This window comes from Suncus etruscus, chromosome 3 (assembly GCF_024139225.1).
Source record: "Suncus etruscus isolate mSunEtr1 chromosome 3, mSunEtr1.pri.cur, whole genome shotgun sequence".
Lineage (NCBI taxonomy): Eukaryota > Metazoa > Chordata > Mammalia > Eulipotyphla > Soricidae > Suncus > Suncus etruscus.
Genome location: NC_064850.1, coordinates 10,050,045 through 10,071,361, shown reverse-complemented (window position 1 = coordinate 10,071,361; position 21,317 = coordinate 10,050,045). Strand labels below are relative to the sequence as shown.

Here is a 21,317-nt window from a genome sequence, read left to right as displayed (position 1 = left end):
TGGAAGATGCCCACTCTTGTGCAAAATAAAATATGTTTTTTAAGATCACTCTAGGCACTGTATTTCTAAACCCCACCCACCCTGATCTGAAGAAGCAGGGTAGCAGGAAAGAGAGAGAGAGAGAGAGAGAGAGAGAGAGAGAGAGAGAGAGAGAGAGAGAGAGAGAGAGAGAGAGAGAGAGAAGTACATATTCAGTGGACTTTTACATATCAAAGGAAGAGGTTTAAGAAAGGATGATGTTGGGGGAACACCTTTGTTTAGGGTTGATACTGGGTATCATCTTACACTCTTGGAGCAGACCACAGGGGCGTACACTGACAGAGGCTAGGAGCAAGAGTCCTGACACCTGGAGCAGCAGCCCAGCACACAGAAGAGCCAAGTTAAAAGTGTAAAGAGTCACATGTGGCTCTCAAGAGCAGGTTGCCGACCACTGTCTTAGTTGTATTCCCTTAACTGCTATAACTCTTATTGAATATCCTCTTATACAGTGACAATTTTGCCCACTGTTTTTTTTTTGTTTTGTTTTGTTTTCTTTGTAATCTGTTCAATAAGGAATTCTGGTAGAAGAGTCTTTCACTTTAGAATTCATGTTAGAACCAAGTTAAGGGGATGGTTGGACTTGTTCCCTCAGCCCCCAGAGGCACCAATAATACCTTGTGGCATTGTTCCTCTTTTGCATAGGCACATTAAAATGGGAAAATATTGCATATGCAAACAAGTTCTTATCTAACAGAGATAGGAACACATTTTGTAATGCAGTTTGGCTTTATACCCTGAACATTGGCATAATGACTTGGCTCAGCCTCAGAAGAATGGGCATTGCCCATACATCCCTGAACCATTGACCATCTATGAAAACAATCACAATTGTCTATAACATCACCAGGAAGCAAACCTCTACCAGGGAAGACCCTACTGCTAACCTGGCATTGACTTACTCCAAAGAATGTTCTCTTCATACCCATACGACTCAGCAACAGCAACAACCTGCTTTCAGGGCAGGATGCTTCACATCTAATGGTGAGATGAAACTAGAGAATGGACGCTCCACATCATTATGACTTCAATGAAGGAAATGCACAGAAACCAGAATCTTTAACTACAGAAACTTGACACCAACAACAGCTAATGTGCAAAAAAGGTTCACTGGGGCCACAGAGAATGACTGCAAGGGTTGGACAACCTAGTATGCCTGGATCCCGAGTCAGTCTTATGCCAGAAAATTTCAGGGATAAGGTCTCCTTGTATTTAGGCCAAGGCTTTTTTTTTTTTTTCCCCATTTTCCCCATATTTTACTGGGCCTATGCAAACAATTGCCACTCTCACACCGTTATTACTGTATTTTTTAATCCTTACCCTTTAAAAAAACAAGAAGAGCTTACTAAACTTTCTTCTGGTGCTTTAATGAATTCATTGTGATTCAATAATTTTCAAAAATATATTTGCTAATGAACTTTTTTCCTTTCCTTTCTCTTCCATCTCTTTAGTTTTTCTTTCAATTTTCTATTTTTAAATCATGTTGCTTTTGTTCTTCCTAAAACAAATGTATTATGATCAGTTATGTCAACTATGTAATGCATTTTATTTAAATAAATTAAAAATAAAAGATAATTAATTAATTAATAATAAATAAATAATAAAAGAAAGGCCTTACTGTTTTCTCAGGCAGACACTTCTTCTAAGGTCACCTATTTACTCAAGAGTAACTTCATGAATCTTTCACTATCTTCTAGATATACTTTATTATTTCTCCCTATGTGCTTCTGAGTTTTAGAGATATTGTAATTGTACTAACTAAGCAAGCGTTACAGGACTGCATTTCACACAATACATTCCACATGTTACATTCTACTACCTTTAAAACTTCTGAAATTTGGTTTTTAAGACATTTACTTGGTGGTTTTTATTTTCAGTTTACTGCATGAAGCATTTGCATTCATAAAGTGGGAGAAGTATAAAGTCATGTCTCCCTTAAGTTTAGGAAAGTTTAGATTACTACCCCACCCCTATGATTTAAAATATTTTTAGCTCACCCTCCCTCATATCCCAATCCTATCACAGATGCTAGAGGTGGGCAACTGAAGTTAATTTTCTAAAAGTCTAGCAGAAGATATGTGTTCTCATTCAACCTAACCTTCCCATCTGTCTCCAACAGTCTTTGATTTACAGATTAACTGCTATTTTTAGCCTGATCAATATATATGAAGCAGCACCTTTTTGAAACCAAGTTCTTACTGTCAAGCAGAGTTTAAGTGTTCCTTTCTGTTCTCATCTTCATATATCTAATATCCTGGTTACATGGCAGTAACTAGAGATTAACCAATGACTACCAACTCCCTTTCCTCAAAAAAAAGACTTCCTTGGAAATCTACCTTTAACCCAGTAGTTCTCAAATAATGGGGTGCGTCCCCCAGTGGGGGCACAAGGCTCCGTAAAGAGGGGGGCACATTTGACCTCAACAAACACTGTCATAACAATCTAAGCCCTGTGTTTATGTCTCTGTATGTCTCTGGAGCTGAAAGAGTTGCTGTGTCCTGCTTCAAACCCCACTTCGAAAAGCTATGCATTGCAAAACATGCTCATTGTAGCCATTAATCCAGACATCACCTCTGATTTAAAAAATCAGCTCAAATTATTTTATATATTTTTGTTTTGCAGGTTAAAGTTTTTTTTAATAAAGATACTATTTACAGTCATGGGGGGCACGAAAATGTTTTCTTTTTCCTAGTGGGGCATGACAGAAAATAACTGAGAAGCTGCTTTAACCATATAAAAATCCGCAATTACATTCAAGGCTATTACCTACCCACTTATCTTTCCAGCCTCTTCACTTCAATTTTAGGCCAAAACTGTCCTAGAGGCTGCTTTGCATCCATTTTCTACAAGTAGAGTGGACCAAGATTCATTTGATAACCTCTAAGGGCAACTAGCAACTGCATTCAATCACTCATGAAGCAATATACCATCTGAAATTTCTGATCCTAATAGGAGTTACTAGAATTAGTAATGACTAGAATTAGGCACTACAATACTTTAGCTCTGTTGGATAATCACCATAAGCACCTCTGAGCACTAGAAAGATAGTACAACAGGTAAAGCACTGCCGCCTGTATGAAGCCCACCTGGGTTCAATCCCCAGCATCCCATGTATCCCAATTCTACACACACTCCCCACCCTACTAAGCAAGGCTAGAAATGATTCCTGAGCCCAGAGCCAGAAGTAACCCTTGAGGGGCCGGGCGGTGGCGCTAGAGGTAAGGTGCCTGCCTTGCCTGCGCTAGCCTAGGACGGACCGCGGTTCGATCCCCTGGCGTCCCATATGGTCCCCCAAGCCAGGAGCGACTTCTGAGCGCATAGCCAGGAGTAATCCCTGAGCGTCACCGGGTGTGGCCCAAAAACCAAAAAAAAAAAAAAAAGAAGTAACCCTTGAGCATTAATAAGTGTGGCATAATAAATACATAAATAAACTCTGGCAAGTAGATATTTTTATTTTCATTTTTGTAAACTAGGGCACTCCTTGTGATGTTGGGGAAACCATGTACCCACGATCAAATCCAGGCCTCCCATATTACAAAGTATATGGTCTAGCTCTTTGAGCCTTCTCCCCAAAACCATTATTTTATTTTCAAACATATCTGTAAAAAAATATTTTATATAGGCTATTAGGACACAACTAATGAAGGCCTGGGAATGTAATTATTATTAATGTATTTGGAGAATATCTCAATGTTCCAGATTACCCCCTCCAATAAAACCCACCTTCTAAATCATATCAAATAAGAATGTTCTACTTTTAGGGGCCAGAACAGTGGTGCAAGCAGTAAGGCATCTGCCTTGCCCGCACTAGCTACGACAAACCACGGTTCAATCCCCCAGCATCTCATATGGTCCCCTAAGCCAGGAGTGATTTCTGAGTGCATAGCCAGGAGTAATCCCTCAGCATCACCAGGTGTGGCCCAAAAACCAAAAAGAAAAAGAATGTTCTACTTTTAGATAGTGGGGAAAATTTACACAATACAATTAATAAAGAACATTTCCTGTTCATCTAGTAAATTATCAGTTTCGTAAAGCAGGATTGTAATCATTGTGTACTACAAACTCATAGCCGTTATTCATTAAACTTGCTGAAAGAAGCAGGACAATGAGATTAAGGGAAAAATATAGAAAGATTTAATAAGCACTCTTACAGATATTCCTTTACATCATATACCTATACAAATATTACCACATACTATATACTTTAATACAGGTTTCCCTGAAAATAAAACACCACAAATAGTACCAAATTCCAATTGAGGAATTTTATTATTTTTATCAGAGAAAAACTCCAAGACTTTTTTTTTTTTTTTTTTTTTTTTTTGGTTTTTGGGCCACACCCGGCGGTGCTCAGGGGTTATTCCTGGCTGTCTGCTCAGAAATAGCTCCTGGCAGGCACGGGGGACCATATGGGATACCAGGATTCGAACCAACCACCTTTGGTCCTGGATTGGCTGCTTGCAAGGCAAATGTCGCTGTGCTATCTCTCCAGGCCCCAAGATTTTTTTTTTGGGGGGGGGCCACACCTGGCGGTGCTCAGGGGTTTCTCCTGGTTATCTGCTCAGAAATAGCTCCTGGCAGGCACGGGGGACCATATGGGACACCAGGATTTGAACCAACCACCTTTGGTCCTGGGTCGGCTGCTTGCAAGGCAAACGCTGCTGTGCTATCTCTCCGGGCCCAAGATTTTTTTTTTTTAAGTTTTATTGGGTCACACTTGGTGGTGCTTAGGGGTTACTCCTGGCTCCATGCTCAGAAATCGCTCCTGGCAAGCTCAGGGGACTATATGAGATGCCAGGAATCAAACCATCAGTCCTGGGTCAGCTGCAAGCAAGGCAAACGCCCTACTGCTGTGCTATCTCTTTGGTCCCAACTAATAATTCTATATAATTCTTTCTTCCCTTGGGTTCGCCAAGGTCTTAGTAAAGAAATAATTGCTTTTAAACCATAGTAAAATCTTAAAAATGACTGTAGTAAAAATGTTAAATGTGGTTATAAAATGTCTAACTTAAAAAGAGAAATTACCTAGAAGATCTTAAAATGCTCCTTTGGTAAATTTTACAGGTAAAAAGGTAGTTCAGAATCATCAGACTAAGCCAAAGTTGCTAAATGTTTCTATTAATACCATCTATTCAAATGGCTAAACCATAGTTAGCCATAGTTAAACCTTTAAACGTTGATAGGCCAAAGGAAAAGCCAGAATCATTTCAAACACTAATAAATTCTGATAGACATAAAAATCAAAACCAAATTAATATTAAATTAATTATTAATAAAAAAATCCCATTTGTAAATACAATATAAAATATTAAATTATTTGACTAAACACTATTTACAACCTAAGTGTAAAAACCTACAAAATCAAGTGTGAAAGAGTCAGATGATTTGTCACCCAACAACATACTTTCAATTTTTCATAATATTGTGATCACTATGGCAATATAATTTCTAAAATAGTTTTCTAATTTTATGAGAAAATTCAAATGTTAAGACCCAACTAGAAGTAATTAGATCTATGGAAAAAAAAAAACAAATTATAAAATACTCTTGGAAAGAAAGAAAAGAGAAAATAATCTAAGAGAAAGAAAATGACTAAAACATCTGGAAATCCAGCCAAGAAGTAGCACAAGCACAAACCTAAATCAAATAACATGGAAAAATTAAATACACAGATCCGCACAATGAAAGGCACAATAAACTGTCAGTCTGACCAACCTAACAGAATACCTCACAATATGAAAAAGATTACACTTTTTTTTAAATTGTTGAAGAAGAAAATGCACTGTTGATATATGCATGGTACCCCTTTATTAGTAACAAAGCAAACAACAATGTCAATGGAGAGAGAGAGAAAGAGAGAGAGAGAGAGAGAGAGAGAGAGAGAGAGAGAGAGAGAGAGAGAGAGAAGGGCAGGTGGGGAGGGTGGGTGGTGGGTGGAAGAGAAACCTAAAACATTGGTGGCAGGAAATGTGCTCTAGTGAAGGGTAATATACATTCTAAGAAATGACTAAAACTCAACCGTGAACAATTCTGTAACAACAGTGCTTAAATAAATTATGTGTATATATATATATATATATTCTAAAAAAGAAAATATACTGCTAACTACAAAAAGCATAAAGTTAAAAATAAATTATTACAACTATGTAAAAAATTTATATATGAAAAAGAAAGCACATACACCCAAATTTTAATCAGCCAAATTAGCGTAATAAGAATGATTCCTATTTTAATAACTGTCTAAATTATAACAATGATATTTTAATGTGAAGGTTTTATCAGAGGATAGTTAAAAACTGTACTCTATGTATAACTTAACAATCTGCTTTTTTATACTATCTACCAGGATAGTTAAGCATCAAATTCATGATATGCATTAAGATTTTCACCTTATCATAAAAAACGTAAGAATTAACATTGCCCTATTCTCTGCTCATAAAAATTAGTTAAATTTTATTAATTAAATTAAAATATCCAATCTAAATGAGACATCCAATTAAGTAGTTCCATTAAGTCCAAAATATTAGCACAGATTTTCGAAACTATCTTCAGTGTAGTTATGAAAAGTATGATTAGCAAAACTTTATATGGCCTACATCAAAAAATTGTAAAAATAATAAATATTTTATATGGTAATGTATATATATAAAAGTTTGCACATGAAACTGAGGTTAATGCTTCCCTTACTCTACACACTTGAAAACAGAAGAACAGTGAAAAGCTGAGAATGAGTCATCTCATCAATAACAGAACTGAGTGCTAAAACCAACAAGTGTCAAGTGCTAAAACCTATGTCCCCCTCTACTCATTCTTGAAAATTAGATAGCATTCCTTCAAAATGTCTGATACCAAAAGGAAATCCAATCTCCAATTCATAAATTGCCAAATCAAAGAATATTAAACCAAATCTTTAAACACTCAAAACAATAGTGTTTTTAAAAAATAAGTCTAAAATAACCTTTACTCAAGTTCGCCATATAAAGGGCAAGAAATTCATCACTATGCCCCGTGTAAGTCTGAAAAAAAGTAATAAAAGCAGATGTTTTTTTAAATCTATCAGAAAAATAAGATCAGAGCGCAAACCTAACCCTAAAAGCTGGAGAGACAAAGAAGCAGATACAGAATCACAGTTGTGAGAAAACAGAAGCCCAAGAACATAAGCCATTTTCATTAGAAACACTTTAAACTGTAAGCTCAATGTTGACTACCTTAAATGAAAAACTAAAAGAGAATCTTAGTATTTGAAAGTTTTACTTGTCCTGTTTGCAGCCAACTAAATTTTTTCAAACAACAGCCAGATACATGTAAGGACTTACAACTAAAAAGGTGTGACCCTTGGTAAGTATCACATTTAAAAAAAAACATGGGAGCACCATCATCACGAAGTTTAACCCCTGGTATGCACATACATGAAAACCACGGTGAACCCTAGCAAATACCACACCAAGAATATATACAAGCACACAACTAAAGGAGAGTTCAATCATCTGTGTACACAGTAGATTTTTTGCAAGCACAGAAACTGGATAAACCCTCTGAATGCCGTGACCAAGTAATGTTCAAACACGTGGTCGGGCATTCCTATAGCACCCCAGTCATAACAAAAACAATTAAGGGAAGGGAAAGAGCTAATGAAAGTAGAAAAGAAAGTTGTCCTCTGACAGAAGAAAGGGGAGGGAAAGTGAAAAAGAAATAAAGCATTTTTCTGACAAAAATAAGGGAATTGAAGGCCAGTAGATCCAACTTATAAGAAATGTTCAAATAAGTTGTCCAAAAGAACAAACACTATACTGAGCATCTACATGGATTACATCATGAATCTAACAGTATAACATAAGCAACAACGTAAAATTTGATATTGTAAGTTTCTAACATTGGATATAGTAACAATTTGAAAAATAATTTCACAAAGTATTTGGTGTTAACACTTAGAGATAAATAAAATTAATGATAACAACGTTATATGGGATCAAGAAAGGAACTAGAAATTGTATGAATAAGGTAGTTGGGAGTATCCATAAAGGAAGGTACTGTTATTTGAAAATGACCTTACATATAAATATGTAACTCAAAATTCTGGAAAATCACTAAAATCAAAGTTTAAAAAGTATAAATTTATACTAAAATAGGACAAAAATTAAATCACATAAAATGTTCAATTGAAAGAACAATGAAAGACTTTAATATAAACACATGAACAAAAAGATCACTTATAGACATAAGCATTATTCAAGTACATCAACCATCTCAACTATAAAAGAACTGTCAGAGTCCAAAGTTGTCAAATATAAAACTCAACTGTATATTTTCTACAGGAAACCCACTATCATTATAGCAGCACAGATACAGGAAAAGCAAAGGGATATTAAAAAATAAAAACTGTACAAGGGAAACACTAATCAAAAGAAAACTAGAGCACCTATCTCAAGTCCAGAAAAAGCTAATTCCAGACCAGGAAAATCTCTAGTAGTAAACAGAAACCTTACACAGTAAGAGATAATTCTCCAAGAATATTTAACTATTCCTATATGTATAAACTTAACATTGCATCAAATACATGATGTGTAAACTAGTAGAATTGTGAAGAAAAATACATTAGTTCACAATTATATTTGGAGAATAAAATGCCCCTGTCAGTAATTGAGAATCATCAGGCAAAAATATCAGTAAGAAAATTATGTAACCGTGTTATACCATCAGTCAACTGGATCTAATTGACCCTAGAGACCCTTTCATTCAACACTGAACAATACAAAATCTTCTTAAACTGAAAAAAAAAAATTGCCAAGGTAGACTAGTACTTCAGTTGTAGTACTCACAAGAGGTCACACATTTGGTAAAGGTGCTTCATACCTTGGCTACAATGCTCACATACTTTGTCAAGGTGTTTCCCCGGGTCATATGCTTAAGTTGCAGAGCTTGAACACTAAATGGTAAGGTCCCAAAGATCACACTTTTGTTGTGCTGGTGGGAACTATAAATATCAGTGCTACTGGAATCACTATCACCATGTCTCATAGTGTTGGAATGAATTTGAAGCTCATGACAGAAGGTATATAATCTATAATGAGCTACTTCCCCAAAACCCCAAAGATTTTACAGATAAAGGAAAATCCATCCCAATCTCAAAGGAATTTAAATAACAACAAAAAAAATATGTGTGTGTGTGTGTGTGTGTATCTCTGTCTCTCTCTTTCCTCCCTTCTCTTTCACTTTTTTCCCTCTTCTCACATATCTCTATATTTCTTTCAATAGATCATATTTTGCTTCACAAAAAATAAAAGAAAATAAATTCGAAAGAAGTCACACTTCCTTATTTTAAATCACAGCTAAAGGAATTGACAGTATGGTGCTGGTATAAAGACAGGCATATAAACCAAAGAAACACAGAGCCTAAAAATATATCTTCATATATAAGATAAATGATTTTTTTAAAAGAGCCGAGACCATTCAACAGAAAAGGGGATGAGAAAACAAACTCCACATTCCCAAGAATGAGGTTAGAATTTACCACATACATATCAATATTAATCCAAAATGCATCAAGGTTCTAATAGTAAAACCTAAAATAATACTTTTAGAAGAAAGCATAAAGCAAAAAGCTTTAAAACAATGAATATAGCAATGATTTCTTAGCCATTATAGGCATGGGTAAAGAAAATAAATGGCCAAACCAAAAAAAAAAAAAAAAAAACTATTTCAAAAGTTAATGCATGAAAAGATACAGAATAGCAACATATAAAATTAGAAAATATTTACAAATCATCTACCTGAGCAGTGACACATATACAGATTATGTAAAGAACCCTAAAACAAAAACATTCTGATCCAAACTGAATAAAGAATTTGAATAGACATTTCTTAAAAAAAAAAAAAAAATATATATATATATACATGATTTAAAAAGGAGCATAAAAAATGCTCAGTATCATCTATCATTAGAAAAATACAAATCAAAAGCACATTGTGATACTACCTTATAACTAGTTAGATGGCTACTATCAAATACAGAAAAAAAATTCTGATGAAGATGTGGAGACAGAGAAGTCTTGAGAATTTTTTGGTGAAATACTTAAAGGGTAATAATCATCAAGGTATAAGCTAGTATTACGGTCCTAAAATAAGGCCAGGGACTAAAGCTGATAGCACAGCAGTAGTGCCTTTGCCTGGCACATGGCCTATCCGGGACAGACCTGAGTTCAATTCCTGACATCTCATATGGTCCCCCAAGCCTGCCAGGGGCAATTTCTGAATATAGAACCAAGAGTAAACTCTGAGTGCTGCTGGGTGTGGCCCAAAAATTAAATAAATAAGGCCAGGGAGACAGTTCAAAGAACTAGAGTTCATACCTTGCATAAAGCCCCAAATAGAATACCCAGCACTGCATCCTCAATCATCACCCACATACAGAGCACAAATTGGTATGGCCCTGGGAACACTACATCACCAGGTACAGGACAGAATTGTCTGTCAGGCCAGAACAATTGAGGCATGTATCACTATGAGTGAACTCAGGACCTTTTGCACTGTTGAGAAGGGTTCCCTCCCCTCCAAATAAAAAGAAAGAAAAAGAATTTTAATATTTTAATGAGGGGAAGAGCTGATAGTATAGGGTTAGAAAAGGCACTTAGGCACAAGCTGACCATGGTTCAGTCCCCAACACTACCAATTTTGATCCCTAAGCAGGGTCAGGAGTAGCTGCTAAGTATAGCCAAGTGTGGCCCTTTAACAAGCAAAGAAAATAAAAGAATTGCTGGTTGATTCAGTAATTATACCTTTAAATTAACTTCCACAAAATATAAAAATAGGGTTTCAAAGGGAAAATTTTATGGCTATGTTCAGAAAGCATCATTCATAGGGGCCAGAATGGTGGCACAAGCAGTAGGGCATTTGCCTTGCATGTGCTAACCCATATGGTTCCTCAAGCCAGGGACAATTTCTGAGTGCATAGGCAGGAGTAATCTCTGAGCGTTACCGGGTGTGCCCCCCCCCCCCAAAAAAAAAACAAAAAAGCATCATTCATAACAGCTAAAAAACATGGGGACGACCAAGTGCCCATCAAATGATGAACAGATGAACTGTAGCTATAGTATTTATGCACAATGGAATTCAGCCTTACTTAAAATATTACTCTGAAAGATATGTAATCCACTTTGGTCAAAATAAAAATTATTATTATAAAAATAAAAATAAAAATTGCCTAATCAGGAAACAACCCAATTGTCCACTAACCAATGAGTGGAAAAAGAAGCTATTCTACACAATGGAATACTATGCAGCCATTAGGGGAAATAAAAGTATGAAGCATGCTGATACATGGATGAATAAGAAGAATATCATGCTGAGTTAAGTCAGGAGGATTGACATAATGATCATGCTTATTTTTGGGATATGAAAAACAGAGTGAGATAATAATAGTCAAAGGAAACAAAATAAAGCTAGAAGGATTGGTCCTTAGTAGCTTGGCCCAATGTGGGTAGGGAAATTAAGTCAGAGAAAGGACCACTGTGACAATTATAAAGGGAAGTACTCAATCTGGATAAGAACTGGGTGGTAAAAAGAAGTAAAATAATATGCATGATACCATTTCAGTAACAGAATTGCAAACCACGGTGCCTAAAGGTGAAAGGGAGAGCTGAAGAGATAGTATGTATGTAGAGCATTTGCCCTCATACAGCCAACCAGGGTTTACTTTTGACATCCCATATGGTTTCCCGAACCTTCCAGAATTAATTTCCAAGCACAGAGCCAAGAGTAAACCCTGAGCAATGCCGGATGTGGCCCAAAAACCAAAACAGAAAAGGAAATAAGAGAAGAGAGAGAGAGAGAGAAGTATCTGCCACAGAGGGCAGCAGGTTGGGGGACGGTAGAAAATGGGACATCAATGGAGAGCAGTTACTGGTAAATGGATGGTTCCTTGAACATTGAACAAATGAGACTCAATGATGACAAATTTTGTAACTTTGCATCTGAGTGATTTAGTAAATTAAAAAAAGAAAACTTCTGCAATATACAATATAAATGAGCCTTGAAGGCATTAATGCTTAGTCAAATAAGACTAAGAAAAAGACAAATATTTTGAGTCCACTCCTATGAGCCACCAAGAGTAGTTAAAAATCATAAAGACTGGGGCTGGAGAGATAGTACAGAGGTATGGTGTTTGCCTTGCATGCAGCCAACCCAGGACAGACAGTGGCTCAAGTCCCGGCATCCTAAATGGTCCCTCCCCTCAGCCTTTCAGGAGCAATTTCTGAGTGTAGTACTGCTAAGTATGACCCAAAACAAACAAAAAAATTTAAAAAATATCATAAAGACTGTAAAATATAAAGATACCTGATATAAGCTGGAAAAAAACAGAATGAAGAGTAATTGTTTAAGAGATATAGTATAGGTGTTTCTGTTTTAAAAGAAAAGATTTGGGACCGGAGAGATAGCATGGAGGTAGTGCATTTGCCTTGCATGCAGAAGGTCAGTGGTTCGAATCCCGGCATCCCATATGGTCCCCTGAGCCTGCCAGTAGAAATTTCTGAGCATGGAGCCAGGAGTAACCCCTGAGCGCTGCCAGGTATGACCCAAAAGCCAAAAAAAAAGAAAAGAAAAGATTTATGTGGATGAAGGTTGTTAATAACTGTACAATGTAAATTCTTTTAATATCATTGAGCAACACAAATTAAATTTAGTTATTTTATCACAATAGAAATAAGGATAAAAGACATGTATGGCTATAATAATCATGAAAACCTAGAAACTCACCATGAGTCCATCAACTGATAAACAAATCAATACATCAAACACTAGTCAACAACAAAAAAACCTGTTGGCATATATAACCTGAGTGATTCCAAATATATTATGCTAAGACAAAGAAACCAGAATTTATAAACTACATACTAAAGATTACATTTAGATTCTGGAAAAATTAAGTTACAAGGACAAAATAAAAATTATTAGGGACTGAGATGAAGGGAGAGGATGACACGGGCATAACATGATTGATTTAGAATATTAGGATGACTATCAAATCTCATAAGCACTAAAACACATTTATAATATATGTCAAATCTGAATAAAATTCTTTTAAAAGTCAGATAAAAAACATCAAAGTTTTTCAAAATTTTAATCACTTAATGATACTAAAAATACTATGTACCAAGGCCACTAAGCTCAAGCTAGCTTCGAGCAGTAGAGCAGGTAGGGCACTTGCCCTGCACACAACTAATCCAGGTTTGATCACCACATTACATATGGTCCCGAATACCACCTCAGCACCACCAAGAATGACCTGAGTGCTGAGCCAGGAGTAACCCCAGCACCACCAGGTGTGGCCAAAAGGAAAAAAAAGAATTTATTTCAATTCCAAGCTCTGTATGTGCCACCCCTTGGCCAAATGGTGAGGCAAAGTGCCCTAGTATACTCCTCAAAATCAATATTCATTGTGACTCTGGTGGTGCCTCTGAACATTGCACCATGGTGCCCCAGTACCACTAGGTCTGGGCTAGAGAAAAAAGTTAATCAAGTACAATAGTCATATTCAGCACAATATATTTTATCCAGTATAAACCTGTTAAACAGGAAATACATTTTTATTTTATGCATTGCAGAATGTACTTAGTAAGTAATCAGAAAATATCTGTCAACTAAGACACAATTTAACAAAGTACAGATGGTCTTATCCTTCTACTTAACTAAAATATACATATATACTTCTAGACAGAAAAGTATCAATTTTCAAAAATATTAACATAAAACTGGGACAGAGAAGTACTGGCAACAAAATGTACTGACCTGAGTTTGTTCAGTTAATCAATAAAGGCAATAGAGTACTTTGTCTTCAATGAAAAAAACATCATGGATGTCTTCTTAAAGGAAAGTAATAACCTAGAATAAAATAAAAGTATATGAATTTCAGCCACACTTAAATTTCAGCATTATCCTTTTTTATTGCTGTTATAATATGCAATACTTTTCCACTAATTCTGCAAGCAGTGCGCTTTTCACATATCAGTAAAATATATTTCAAAGGTTAAAGAGGTCGTAAAAGGTTAAAGCATTTGCCTAACATGCAGCTGCAGCAAGAACTCAGACTAAGATCGCAGCAAAGCATATGATTTCCCCAAGCACTTCAAAGACAGGTGTATGAGCACAGATCCAGGAATGGCCCCTTCCCACCACCAGGTACTTTCTTTGGTGGCCAAAAAATAAAAAATAAATTAAAAAAAAATTAGGAATCGCTCAGTAGCAATAACATTTAGCATCATATTTTGCTTCATCATTTTAAAACAAGTCAGCATCTATAAAACTTACTTTGTGAACACAAAATGTTTTGCTACTTTAACATATAGGGCAATAAGAACTTTTTTAACTAATATGCAAAATCTTCTACATCCTAATTAGTTCTATAAACAAAAAAAGTTATTTTCAATACAAACTTCCTCCATGCCATTTAATTTGCTTTCTATAGAATAATTATGATCATTCTTGTCACTCTAAAACACTCCATTCCATTTTTTTCCTAACAGGGATATTTCTGTCCCTTATCCTCTTTGTTATTAATGCATATCTGTCATCTTCCTTAAAATCCAATCCACCATATCTTCCTGACAGGCAGCATAATAGTTCTGTATTTCATCAATCTTTCTTTGAGTATTTGGCTGGCTTACCTGTGTGTCATCACATACAGCTTTCTGCTTAGGGAACATATCCCTTACTTTTTTGGTTACTATCTCTCTTACATCTAAAACCACATTTGACACATGGAGAATAATTACAACAGACTGACATCCGATAGACTGAATCAAAGATTCATTGATCAAATATTAACTGATTATGTAGTGCAAGTCATTGAGTAAAACCCCCAAGAATAACAGACATATACATTTATGGAAACAAGTGTTTCTGTCACTGATTTTATTGTTGCTAAAACATGTGATTATTTTCAAATTGCTATAATTATTCACTCTAAGAAGCAATCTTTCTTCAATGACATCAAGGCATACTAAAAATGTTAGGTGATTTGAAATAAAGCATGGTCACCAACTTCAATTCTTCCATCTCAAAAGTAAACCAACTATTTTCAGTTCAAATTAAGTCAAAAATAATAAGCCTATTTTACTGCTGATATTTATATTATCTAATCTGATAGATCTAATTAAAAAGAACACAAAACCACTACCATGTCAACTGTTTTAAAACCCATACAATTCCTAAGTGGTCATTAGTTATCAAATATGACAAAACTCACTATGATTTTTTCTGTATAAATGTCACCCAAGTCTTTACCAACTTCTTAGAATAATCAAGCAGAATGGGATTTTATGCTTCAAATCATTATGAAGTAATTGAAACCAGGTTTTCTTTAACTCCAAAACTGATGAAATAGATGACACAATTATTTCTAGACATCAAGCAATTAGTGTAGGCCTGCATTTTCTAAAAGGAGAAAACAAACTAGGTAAATGCCAAGATCACTTTGAATTTCTACCAAAAAGCATGCTCTAAAGACCCCTGCAGTCAGGAAGACTCAAAAGACAACGTAATAATATACACTTAAAAAAATCAACATATTGGTTGTGTCCAGAAAATTGTTAAGTGGCAAGAATTACAAAAATGTATTATAAGGACAAAAACAAAAAAATATGTATTCTAAGGAGGGAGTTGTATAGGGAAAAATTTCCAGACATTTCTAAAGAATTCCACTTTGAGCAACAGCAATGCAAGATAGCAGCTACCATGTGCTCAGGAGCAAAAGTCCATCACAATTTTAGACAGTGGAAGAACTCAAAGGAGGTCAGAAAGGAGTAGAAGATGGCACAGTTAGCTGTAGTCTAGAAGATGATGAAGACATGATACAAGATGGACAGAGATTATGAGAGTCTCCAAGAACAATCTATGAAAACCAATAAAACCAGTAAGCTTTAAAACGAAATGTGACTTAAATACCCAGAATCAACCCCCTTTCTAAGATTTGTAACAAAAGTTAATATAGAGTTAATAGTTCCAATGATGAGATGGACCCAAGAGCCATCTCAGTGCTACCAAAGCGGCAGAAGCCTACAGCCTAAAGAGTTCTCTTGCAAGAGCTTTGGCACCTAATGATGCCTAAAGAAAATATGAAAATCCTTCAGCTGCCCAAGACTGTTAGAACAATTAATTAAAATTTAAAAAAATGATACCCTGAGGTCAGAGAAATACTACAGTAGAGTGAAAAGGGTACTTTCTTGCATGCAGCCGATCAGGGTTCAATACCCAGCATCCCATATGGTCCCAACAAAGCCAGCTAGGAGTGATCCCTGAGCACAGAGCCAGGAAGAAGCCCCAAATACTGCATAGTAAATAAACTACCCCTAGTCCCACATCTTATTTAAGCAGTTCATTTTCCATAATAGTCCATTTCTGTAATTGTCTCCTAGACCTCAAAGTACTTGAAGGAAAGTTCAAAATAAAAGACAGTATATCTTAAGACACTGTATATGATACCAATTTGTTGTCCATTTGAATTTTTAAGGTGTACTATATAACAAATCATCCAGTTAACCTGCTAGAATCAGAAAGTATATTTAAACTGATCTTCATCATAACTGCTGGGCACATCTAAACCAACTATGAAAAGGCACTTTACAAAATCACTGTGCTGCTAATTATATCACCATTGTTGCTACACCTTGGGATTATTTTCAAATTGGGTCTCTGTCTTCTCCCCTTCCTCCCTCCCCTGCTCACTGCATAGCCAACTTGGGATAGCTCCTTAGAGTAGATGTTAGTGTCAGGTCATAGCCTGTGGGATTATTGTTGGGTGTGTGGGGTGCTTTGTCTCCACCTCTGGGTTCTTTAAGTCTTTAAAGCCAGTGTCATTTTCACTATTACCATCTGCTCCTCTCCGAAACGGACTTTTAGTGGGGAATTCAAGTTTTTTTTCCGTATCTTCCTTCTCCCACCTTTATCCAGGGGTGCTTCTTCCTCCTCACTGCACATTTCTCACACACATACATATACACACACCACACCACACCACACCACACACGAATTCATTCCCATGACACTCCTTTGCTCAAGCCCAAAATCATCTGGTAAGACTGGAAAGAGTCTAACCTCCTGGCTTATTCTTGGAACCACACTGATAAATTCTCCATCAGTTTAGGAAATGTATTTGGGATTCTCAGCACTGCCACCCTCTGCCATCATCCAAAGCCAATGCAGTTTTTTGTACTAAAGGTTACTTTTTGTTTGTTTTGGTTTTGGTTTTTGGGCCATACACCCAGTGATGGTCAGGGGTTACTCCTGGCTATGCGCTCAGAAATCACTCCTGGCTTGGGGACCATATGGGACACCCGGGGATCAAACCGCTGTCTGTCCTAACTAGCATGTGCAAAGCAGAGATGCCTTAAGACTTGTGCCACCACTCCGATCCCTTTTTGTTTGTTTTTATTAAGCATGTCTACTATTCTTAATTTAATCATCAGAAAATTACAGTTATTCACAATAGGTTTTAAGCATATATTGTTTCAATCCCTTCACCCGTGTCCACTTCCCTCTTCCAATTTCTGTACTGTAAACCACAAAGTAAAAACTATATATGAATAAATAGAATAGGTAACATATTATATCATATGTATACTATAACATATATAATAAAATTATATATAACACTATATGATATAAAATATATTTGTATATAAATAAATATATAAAGTGCCCCTTATAGAAGCTGACTGGTGGGTATGAATCAAATGGGTTGGGGGTGACAAGGTTTCAAACATATCACTTTACTACTTTCAGCACCACTTCTTCCTCCCACTTGAATGCTTCCTTCCACCATTGTCATTATCCACTCTCTCTCCTATCCCTCTGCAATACCCACCACCACCACCACCACCCCACCCTGCCAAGTGGGATATTTCCTACTGAATAAAAGTTCTCACAGCATGATATTCTCCAGGTCCTGCTTCATACAGCAGAAAAATTGCATGATTTTATTCTTTTCTTATGGCCAAGTAATATCCCATTGTATATGTATACCATTGTTATCTTATCCAGCCATCTCATCTATTCTCTTGCACTTGAATTGCTTCCAGATTTTGGCTATTTTGGGTAGTGTTCAAGGAATACAGGAATGCAAATGACTTTTCTCCAAGGGTGGGATAGGGGGGAAATAGGATATATTCCAAGAAGTGGAGTTGCTAGGTCAAACAGAAGCTCAATTCCTAGGATTTTAGTAATCTCCATTCTGTTTTTCAGAAAGGCTGAACTAATTGACATTTACTCCAGCATGAATGATAGTTCATTTCTCCCAGCAGCATTCATGCAAACACTGTTGTTCTTTTAATGTGCACTAATCTCTGGATGCAAGATAATATCTCATTGTCTTTTGATTTGCATCTCCCTGATGATTAGTGATGCAGAGTTTTGTTTTGTTTTGTTTTTTGCTTTTTTGTTTTTGTTTTTGTTTTGTTTTGGGGTCACACCCAGCAGCGCTCAGGGTTTACTCCTGGCTCTATGCTCAGAAATCGCTCCTGGCAGGCTCGGGGGACCATATGAGATGCCAGGATTCGAACCACCAACCTTTTTTGCATGAAAGGCAAACGCCTTACCTCCATGCTATCTCTCCAGCCCTGTTCATTTTTTTTTCATATGTCTTTTGGCCATTAGTATTTCTTAAGGAAGTTTCTGTTCAGCTCTTCATTTTTTATGGGATTGGATTTTTTTCATGTAATATTCTACCAAAGCCTTACATGTGATATTATTCCTGTATTAGATGAGTCCTGTACAAATATTTTCATCCATTCTGTGAGCTTTCTTTTTTGTTTTGTTTTGTTTTTTGTGGTTTTTGGGTCACACCCAGCAGTGCTCAAGGGTTATTCCTGACTCCAGGCTCAGAAATTGCTCCTGGCAGGCACTTCAATGTCATAGAAAGTTCTGCCTATGTTTTTCTCTATGGGCCTTATAGATTTAGATCTGATATCTAAGTCTTTCCACATTTTTATTCAACTTTTGTGCACAGCATTAAAAATAGGTCACAGTTCCTTTTCTTTCTCTTTTGCAGCTGGCAAATTTTCCCAATACCACTTGAGGCTTTCCTTGTTTCACTTCATAATTTTTTTTTCTTTTTTTGGTTTTTGGGCCACACCCGGCAGTGCTCAGGAGTTACTCCTGGCTGTCTGCTCAGAAATAGCTCCTGGCAGGCACGGGGGACCATATGGGACACCGGGATTCGAACCAACCACCTTTGGTCCTGGATCGGCTGCTTGCAAGGCAAAGGCCGTTGTTATCTCTCTGGGCCCTCACTTCATCATTTTTAAATTCCTTATTGAAGATTAGCTAAGCAATCATACCTGAACATTTTCTTCGGGATAGACAGACAACTCTGTTCCAATGATTTGAGAATCTGTCTTTATTCTAGCACCATGCTGTTTAAATTAACATTGCTTTGTATTACAGTTTGAAGTTGGGGGGAGTGACGTCTCCCATTCTATTTTTCTCAAGGATGACATTAGCTTTTGAGTAAAAAGGAGTAATTGTTCCACATGAATGTTAGGAGTGTAAACTATTTTAATGCCATGAGCACCCTTATAGCACTTCATTAAATCTGTGCAATGCTTTGGGGGAGAATTGCCATTCTAGTGTTGTATTCCTCTTAATTCATGAGTAAAGGATCTGTTTCCATGTCCACTTTTATTTAAGTAGTGCTGTGCAGTTTTCTTATATTTTCACCTCTTTAAAAGCTGGTTCTGAGACAATTAATTTTCTAAGGCATGATCATGACTGGGATTTTTAAAAATATCTTTTTATTACGTTATTGCACATAAGAAAGCCATGGATTTCTATGAATTAATTTTGTACCTGCCTACTTTACATGTTATACAAATATTTTGTTTCTAGGAGCTTTAGAATTTTCTAAGATAGTATTGTGTCATCTACGAATAATGAAAGCTTGACTACTTCCTTTCCTTCAGGAAAGACTACACTTTATTTTCTTTTTCTTACCTAATTTCAATAGCAAGCACTTTCTATAGTATATTGAATAACAGTGGCAAAAGTCTGTGCTTATTCTTAGAAGAAAGGCTTATTAGTATTTCGACGTTGAGAATGGTGTATGCATGGGCATGTGGTAAATAGATTTGGCTATATTAAGGAAAGTTCCTTCAGTTCCCATTTGGTTGGGAGTTTTATTATGAATGGACACTGAATCTTGTCAAATATTTTCACTGTATCTATTGATATGATCAGATGGTTTCTACTTATCATTTTATTGATATGGCATAGTACATTGATTTATGCATGTTAAGCCATAATGTATGATCTTTTAGATGGTTAAGATTAAATTTGCTTGTACTTTAATGAAGATTTTTGCATCTGTGCTCATTAAGGATCTTGATCTGTAATTCTCTTTTTTGTGGTGTCTCTGATTTAGGTAATGTTTATTTCTTCAATCTCCAGGAAAGCCTAAAATATGGATCAGCAGTACGTTTCTTTAAAATTCTGAAAGGGGACCCAAAGTGACAGTAAAGTGGGTAGTACATTTGCCTTGAGCTACACTTGAGTAACCCATGAGCACCACAAGGGAATCTATTGGGCCTGGGCTTTTGTTTTTGGGCAAAACTGATTACTATTTACATTTCTTCAAAAGTGTTAATTAAGTCTCTTCAGGTGTTCCATATCTTCTTGGTCCAACTTATCAATTCATCCATTTCTTCTATGTTCTCTCATTTTATGGCATAAAGATTCTCAAAGTAACCTATCTTTCTCATTTGTTTCCATAAACTTTTAATTTCCTCTCTAATCACTGGTTGTCCCATAGTGAGCTGTTTAATGTCCAGGTGTTTAAGCTAATTCTTTGTTTCTGTTTTTTTCATTTGCTTCTATTTTCCATGCATCTTGGGTTAAGAAAATAGATTGTGTAATTTCTATCCTCTTAACTTTTTGAAAGTAGGTTTTGTCTCCCAGAAACTGATCTACCTTAGAGAATATACCATCAGCATTGGAGGAAAAGGTGTATTTGACTTCTGACCATTTACCCTTCAACTGAAGTATTTCCAGAGACTTAGTCAAGTTGATATATTACTATTAACTATTGATCTACTATTAGGTAATTACTATTGTGTTGCTATCAATGTCTTTCTTTGAGTTAATTAGCAGTTGTTTTATGTATTTTTGCTCATCCCTCATTAGGTGCATATATGTTTAAGAGTGTAAATTCTTCTTGTTGTGCATATCCATTGACCCATTAAGACATGACCTTCAGAGCCATAGTGATAGCACAGAAAGTAGTTTGGCTTGAACATGGC

The 21,317-nt window shown here is 36.1% G+C and overlaps 1 protein-coding gene across 2 annotated transcripts in view; it reads right to left on the bottom strand.

Annotated features, from left to right (window-relative positions):
• Window positions 1-13,933, bottom strand: part of FUT8 (fucosyltransferase 8) — a 186,938-nt gene extending 173,005 nt beyond the window's left edge. For both annotated transcript variants that reach the window (XM_049770382.1, XM_049770383.1), the window contains exon 1: window positions 13,822-13,933. The gene's annotated coding sequence lies outside the window, so the exon portion shown is untranslated. The remainder of the gene's footprint in view (window positions 1-13,821) is intronic.
• Between the last annotated feature and the right edge of the window lie 7,384 nt (window positions 13,934-21,317).